Source organism: Cebus imitator, unplaced genomic scaffold (genome assembly GCF_001604975.1).
Source record: "Cebus imitator isolate Cc_AM_T3 unplaced genomic scaffold, Cebus_imitator-1.0 Scaffold5, whole genome shotgun sequence".
Lineage (NCBI taxonomy): Eukaryota > Metazoa > Chordata > Mammalia > Primates > Cebidae > Cebus > Cebus imitator.
Genome location: NW_016107320.1, coordinates 11,941,527 through 11,949,258, shown reverse-complemented (window position 1 = coordinate 11,949,258; position 7,732 = coordinate 11,941,527). Strand labels below are relative to the sequence as shown.

The 7,732-nt window shown below is 44.5% G+C and overlaps 1 pseudogene; it reads right to left on the bottom strand.

The window, feature by feature from the left end:
- Positions 1-2,945: 2,945 nt before the first annotated feature.
- On the bottom strand, positions 2,946-4,237 carry LOC108309223 (annotated as a pseudogene).
- Positions 4,238-7,732: the final 3,495 nt, after the last annotated feature.

The window sequence follows — 7,732 nt, the reverse complement described above, 5'->3', positions numbered from 1 at the left end:
ATTAATGTCTCTTTCTGGTGAAGTCTAAAATCTAAATATTGTGAACCCTACAGGCCTTGGCAGTGCATAGAGGGCTGTTTGCCAAATGTCAGGGCCTTATTTGTTTCTTCAGGTCTCCCCAGGAAATGCTTTTGTTCATTTCCATACAGACATGGCTCCCTTCATTGGGGACCGTGTATTTTTTTCTTTGACCAGAAATGCCATGTGTGTAATGTTTTCTTTGAAAAGGAAAGCCTAGGGATCATCTGCATCAGGTTATAAAATGATCCCAAGGTCCATTCCTGGCTCTAGGCAAGCTGAGTATACATCACCTCGTTTAATTCAGCAATATCATCAATGTCAGTGCGTATCCACCGGCTGTTGGCTATTGGTCATCCGGACCTGACACAAACTCAATAAATACTCCATAACCCCTGACAGCCGCTAGCAGATTAGCCTGAAATGAGCGATGGCCCAGCCAACACCTGCTGAACCAAATCAGCCCCATGACGGATGGGCCTGTACTGAGCTCTGGCCACGAGTGAGATCAGTGAAAGAATGATTTTATACTTTAAGAAAAGAATTAGAGATGGTGGCGGCTGGAATGATTGGAAAGCTTTCAGAGGGGGCCGTTTTTCTTCTCTTTCTTCCTCTTCTCCGACAGATTCCCTACTGCCATCTCCTCCCACAACTGAGACCATGACACATTCTGAATTCCTGGGCCCACAGGAGGAACAAGGATTGGGGAGCAGCAGGCAGTGGAGGTCGGTGCTGGGGGCCACCTTCAGGCATGTGTAGAGTGTAGAATGTCCCACGGCAGGGGGAGGCAGGGAACCACCCCAGAGCCAGGGGGCAGGGGTTGTCTACCTGACTCCATGGTGAAGTGGGATCCTGGGACAGCAGTTCAGGGATGGGGTTGGAGAGGGGTTGGGTTGCACCACCTAACTAAAGGGTAGGCTGAGGTTAAGGGCCCAGGAAGGTGTTGGCTAGGTATAAACTTTTAGGCTTCTTGTTACCTTGTAGCAATCATCAATAAAGCCTTCTAATCCCAATAAATTGCATCCTATTGTATCATCTAGATGAGAACACAGACTTGGTGAAAAAACCGAAGTACAGACAAAAATTCCTTCTTCTGCTTTCTTACTCTTTTCCTTAATGGGAGACATGGACGTATGAATCATCTGGAGAATGTTTTGAACTTCAGTTTTCTAACATGTAAGACTAGGATCATCCAGTCCAGCCATTCCGCTTTCTCCAAAATCTACTTTTTATTTAAGCCAGACTTTGATACTTAGAACAATTGTGGTTGTCTTCTGCAGAATTTTTTTTTTTAATAATTGGCCAACAATTTGATATTATGACATCAGTCTACAGAGATGTTTTTAAAAACAGACCCGAGAAGCTCATTGCCATGTTTATAGAAAGGTTGCTCTGAGGATGTTACTCACTACATCACAGAGTCCCTTCTGTGAGGATCTAGGGGAGGCATTTCTGCCTGGTTTCAGTTCCAGGAATGATTATGTTTATCTTGAAAGACTGTTTAGATTTAATGTTGTGGACTCTAAATTGTGTACATGATCCCATTTCCCTATTTGCATTCGTGATTAGAAAACACCAAACCAAACTGGTGTCCCTTCTCTAACAGTGCACTGAATTCCAAGACGTGTCTGTGTTTGGTACTAATCTTATTCACTGCTCCTATTTTCTTTTTGCCTCAGTTTTCTTGTTTTAAATTTATTTTATCTTGTGGACTGAGGTGTAAGCCATTTGTTGATAGGAGATAGGAGTGCAAATAAATCACGAAAACTGGGTGGGGCTACAAGGCAGTGACCCTGAACTTGGATACCAGGGTGCTGGGACAGGTAGGTTTGAGCACGGAGGCCTTCAGTGGCATCTAGGATGAGAGCAGAGCTTTCTGTTATATAAGCTTTTGAAAAAGTACCCTTTTACCTACAAAGTCCCTGTTAAGTAAAAGGCAAGTAATTCACACAAGGCCAGGCCTACATGGCACTAGTCACCAGTAACCAGAGGGGGTCCCTGGAAGTCTCAGCCCATCTCACTCACACCACCGGGCCTGGCCATGTCAACCGGACCCAGGTATCATAGATGGCAAAGTCTTACTTGGTGGTTCACACTGCCTCCTTTCCTTGCAGAGGAGGCACTGCAAGTTCAGCCTCTGAGCCTCCCGGCCTGGCGGTGTCCCTAAAGCCATGCCTTCCTGCCCATGCTTGCCTGGTTTTGCAAACGCAGCTGCTCCTAGTTACTCTTGCTGAAACTTCTTCTCCCCAAACCCCACCTCCAAATAGTCTCTCTCTCTTTTTAAATTTGAGAATTGTTTTATTTTTTTAACCAAAACACAAAAACAAAATGAAAACTGGGCTTAGAATATAAAATTCTTATTTTTTTGAAAGTGAAAGTTTGAAAAGATACTAGCTAATGTTAATAACTTAAATAATGGCAAAAGTAAATCACTTAGAATTATGGCAGAATCACCAGAAGAAACAGAAAACATGGGGACTAGGGATAAGGAGGTAGACTTTTACTTTAAAATAGAACTACGCAGCAGATTCTCTATGATGACTTGGTTTACATGCAGTAAGACCTATGGAAGTAAAATTTTCAAATACCTCTATCATCTTCAGTATCGCATATTGATAAAGTAAAACTAGGTACATGAGATAAGAACCAATTATATAACATATACATCAACTGGGTCCCCAGGTAAATCAAAAACAGTTTTAAAAAATTTTCCCCACCATACCTTTTAGACAACTTTTCCGTTACCCTACGGTAGGAAGTAAGTACATTAAAATGAGTTAAGCTATAAAAAAGTAAAAGAGGTCACAATCTGTACTTATTACTGTTGTGTTTACTTAAAAAGTAAGTAAACACAACAGTAATATGTACAGATGGCACATGAGGCCAATTTTATTTGTCAATATAGTACTCCAACTCAAGTTTATAAGTTACACCTTTGCCATAGCCTTGGCTAAATCTTCAGCAAGTGCAGAATTCAGCTGTTCTAGAATGCTGATCTTAGCATGCTTCAACGTGGCATACTTGTTCTTGATAGTCGTGTGTTTTGTAAGCCCTTGATTTACCATGAGCATGGAGTGCTACATTCTTAGCCAGGTGCTACATAATCGGAAGAAGGGATTCTGCAGTATATGACAGGTAATGCTGTAGAGTTGGTGTCCCTTCACCATTTTCCAGAATTTTCAATGCTAAGTAAAAAGCTCCTGCTGCAATTTGAGAAGGAGGAAAGTGAACCATATCACAGTCCAACATAGTCAGTTCCATCAGGTATTTGGCCAAAGTATGTTGTTCAGCATCAACCTCTTCAATCGTAGATGCTCTCCGAAGGAAGCGCAAAGGTAGAGGCTGACCCAGACCAGTGTTTAAAGCTCTTAGAATCTTCATTTCCATCTGTCTGATTTTGTACTTAGTGTTAAGTGTTGTCAGTCACAAAAGCAAAGTCACCAGTTTCAGGAGGGTACATTTCTTCATATTTGCTTGCAGTAAACATGGCAGTGACACCAACCGGCTGCAGCATCTTCTGGGGCACACAATTATTCTGCATGAACTGATCAAAAATGGAGACAGTTATGTACATGGTCTCCTGCAACAACCTGAATTACATTTGAACCTCTACTAGCCAGTCAGTTAGGATGGCTCTCATGTTTCCAGTGACTTCCTGACCCAGTAGGTATTTTGGTCTGACTGCTCACTCTTCCTCAAGTTGCCTCAGATAAGCATAAATATCTTTCACATATTCAATACAAAGGTTTGGATTGGTGCCATCTTCTGCACCCACATCATTTACTGCAAGAATGACATCAGAGAAAGCATGACACAGGTCTTCTTCTGCAGGGACACATCCAGATGTTTCCATTGGGCTTAGAGAGGGAGTATCAACCAAAATAGACCCAGGAAAAAGTTCTTCTTAACAGGCTCTGGTTCTGGCTCTGGCACTGGCTGGGACACTGGCACTGGCACCAGCATAGGCACCTTTTCCACAGGTTTTGGTAGTTTTTTTAGCAATAACTTTTCCAGTAGCTGAAGGTTTTGCTTCTTTTTTCCTAGGCGTTTTGGAGCTGTTCACTGACTTTGTTACCAATATCCCCAATAGATTTTTTGGCCTCAGTCCAGGCTTGGAGGTTGTAGCAAGGGGCATAGGCAAGTGCTTTGCGCCTGCCATACTGATCTTCACCATATTTTCAGCATTAATTTTCGAGTTCCTGGTGACTCGGAGTGCCATGGCTTCCTCTTCACCAGGCAGCAGCTCAGCAGTGAGAAGCAGAACACTGGAGCCCCGACCAGCCGAGGACCTACACCCACCAGAGACCAACAGCCATTCCTCTGCAGCACGCTGAGCTTTTTTGTTTTTGTTACTGTAGAGACAGGATCTTGCTGTGTTGCCCAGGCTGGTCTTGAACTCCTTGCACCAAGTAATCCTTCTCCTGGCCCTCCCATAGTACTGGGTTATAGGTGTGAGCCACTGCGTCCGGCCAATTCTTTTTGGATGGATCATTTATCTGTTTCCCTTGCAGTATGGTTCCTGCTTTCCACTGCCTCAACTCCCCTTCCTACACGAGTGACACCAGGCCCACTTTCTTTTCCTCTTTACTCTCTCCTATCTATCTATCTATCTATCTATCTATCTATCTATCTATCTATCTGTGTATTTGTAGAGACAGGTTTTCACCACATTATCTAGGCTGATCTTGAACTCCTGAGCTCAAGTGATCTGCCTGCCTGGGCCTTCCAAAGTGCTAGAATTACAGGTGTGAGACACTGTGCCTGGCCCATATCTAAATTTTAAAGGCCTTTATGTAGCTCAACAGGGCCAGCCTCCATCTCAGTTGTGTGCCCACATATCAGACACATCAGGGCATGGAGGCCTTTCTTGGAGTGCCCAGATCGCATCTGTTCCTATCTGGCTCCAGTGGAGGCTGCTGGTTCTCAACCCTGGCTGCACATTTAAATCGTGGGGCAACTTTTGAAAAAGACGAATGCTAGGGCAACTGGAGCTGATTACTGAGTGGTGGTGGTGGGTGGGGGAGCACTGGAGAGCTGTGTTTTTTAAAGCTCTCCAGGTGGTTCTGATGTATAAGCCAACATTGAAAACAACCACTATCGTAAAGAGACCAGCCTAGGTCAGTGTCCTTAAAATAGCTCCTGGCCACTGCTGGAGCTTGGATGGAGGCTATGATTCTATAAGGGGAGTGGTGTGAGTAGGGTGTGTTTGGGTTAAACTTCTGAAAATTTGGAGTACTGCTGCCTCATGAGTGAATGCCGAGGGTCCACTGATGGTCAATAGCTGTCAGCAACATGGACACCCCAGCTTTAGGGGCGCTGTGCTGAAGGAGGTGAAAGGCAGAAGAAACAGCAGAGAAGAAGGCAAAAAGAGGCAGAAGCCATGTGCTCGGTAATGTATCTCATCACGTCTGTTCCCACGGGGCCTGGCACGTCTCTGTGCCAGGTAGGCCTTAAAGGAGGGGCTCCTGCCTTACTGTTCAACGTTCACACAGCAGGGCACAGGCCAGCCTGTGTTGGGAGGATATGTGGAAATTTCAGAACATTATGAGCTGCTGGAAAGGTTACAGGGGCCTATTTTCCTTTCCCAGCCCATCGTGGCGGCCTTTACAGGTACAGAGCCGCCTCATTTATCTTCCACTGTCAGGGGAGTAGCGTGTTCCACTTAAGTGAATTTCCTTGAAATCCCAAGCTTCTTCTTTCTAAAGCCAGAATTTCACTTATTTTAGACATTCTGAATGGAAGACTTTCTACAATGCACTCTACACCTCCTCACCTTCTTAGATACACACAAGAATTTAACTCTTTCTGCATGACCCTGACTAATTTTTACGGCCGCCCAGCACCCACAATGCCTCTCCTCACTTCACTTTGTTTATTTCTTCTGTTTTGGGGCTATCAGCTGTCAATTCTCATTGCCGTGATTGAGCTTTATCTAATGCTTTCCTCTTCCTCCTTCTGTAGGTCTTCTAGATGCAACATCCAATTTGCTGTGACTAGGAGATCAAATATCTGAGATTGTTAGACTTTTATGTTAAGCAAGCATGAGGATGCCAGGAATGAGTTCCTTGGTTCTTCTTCCAAGCAATGCAGCCCGTGAATTTGGTGTAGGATCATGAAACAGTTATTTCAGGTATCCAGAGCTTTCCCTGCTTGCACATCTTGGAAGTTACTAGAAGTTAGATTTCAAGATAAGTGGGGATGATGCTGTAGTGGGTTGGAAGAGCAGTATAAGTATTTTCCTGACTGTTCATTTTCAGGAATGTCATGTGTCTTATTCAACTAGCTGGGCGCCTGCAGAGGAAGTGTTATTGTCTTCACCTGCCAGACTACCTGTCATTAGGTTTTTTGTCTGCAGGTTTCATGAGTCTGGACTTTGTGTGACAAAGGACCCTCCCACATGGAAAGAAATGAAGATCAAAAGCCCCTTCAGGAATATGTCCAGGTCTTCAGACTCTGAGGCAGAGCCCCAATTTGAAGACCTGTCAGATTCAGACAGATGCAGTGACATTTGGAAAATAATTTGAATTACCAGAGGACCAAGGATATTGGATGGCCGGCAAAAATGTCTCCCCACACCTGCTGTCAACAACGATCAACCACCAGTGCAGCATTCTCCTGAGAGGAGCATTGCCCTCACCTACATTTTGGTGTCTTGTGAAGTTACAGCATTTGGGCTGGCAGCCTGAGTATGTTGCTGGGAAGACTAATAGGCTGCAATTAGGATCATCTGCAGGGAAGATTCCAGGGTTTACAGAATCCAGCCCTGGGATGTTTATCTTCCCACCAAAGCCTGGGGCATGAGTGTCATCACCATCACGAGGAATTGCCCATCGTCGCTCTATATTGGCACTCTTCTATGAGCAGGGTGTGGTAAGTCCTGTTTTAAAGATTGAAAACTGAGCTTACAGATAAGGTATCTTTCCTGAGGTCGGGCATCTGGAAACTGATGGAGCTGAGCTTAGAACTCAGGACGATGGACAAACTCATGACTCTTGCTTCTGCTCTGATCATAGCCTGGCTGCAGCTCTGTGTATCCACAGTCTACTCAAATGCTCTTACCTCCTAAACTTTTCCCTGGAATTACAGGGAGATGGGAGTCTGGAGCTTGTTAGGATGATGGCAGGCCCTGGAGGACAGAGATCAAGGCCAGCTTTTCACACAGACGGGGCAGGCAGCCACCTCTGTGGTGTGCAGGGGTGCTGATGTGTCACTCTTGCCCTGGAGGTACTACTGCTTATGTCATCTGGGATGCCTGAAATCCCCCAATTAGTGTTGGAATCCTTTAGCTTTGAGGTTTTTTTCAAGGTAAAAAGATACAAATAACCCTAGAAAGGTGCTACTTTAAGCTATAATACTTCAACTTATGTGCATCTCAAAGTAAACAAGTTTCAAACTTTTTCTTGAGAGCAGATTTTTCCTGGAGCACAGGGAAAGTGTGAGCACTACATGTTTATATTGTCCACTGAGGGTCGAAATGGGGTACAGAGCAGCAGGCTGGAGGCCCTAAGTCCACATTTATTCCCTCACAGCTTCATCTGGAATCTGTTTGCACACAATGGTGAAGTTAGAGATAAAAAGCTATAAAGTGCATATTTCATACATCTCATTGGAAGCTCAGAAGGTAGTACAGTAGATGTGTGGTTGGGATCCAGCCACATCTTTGATTGACACTTTGGGAGCCATAAACAGAAATCCTGCCCATGCCATCTTGCTT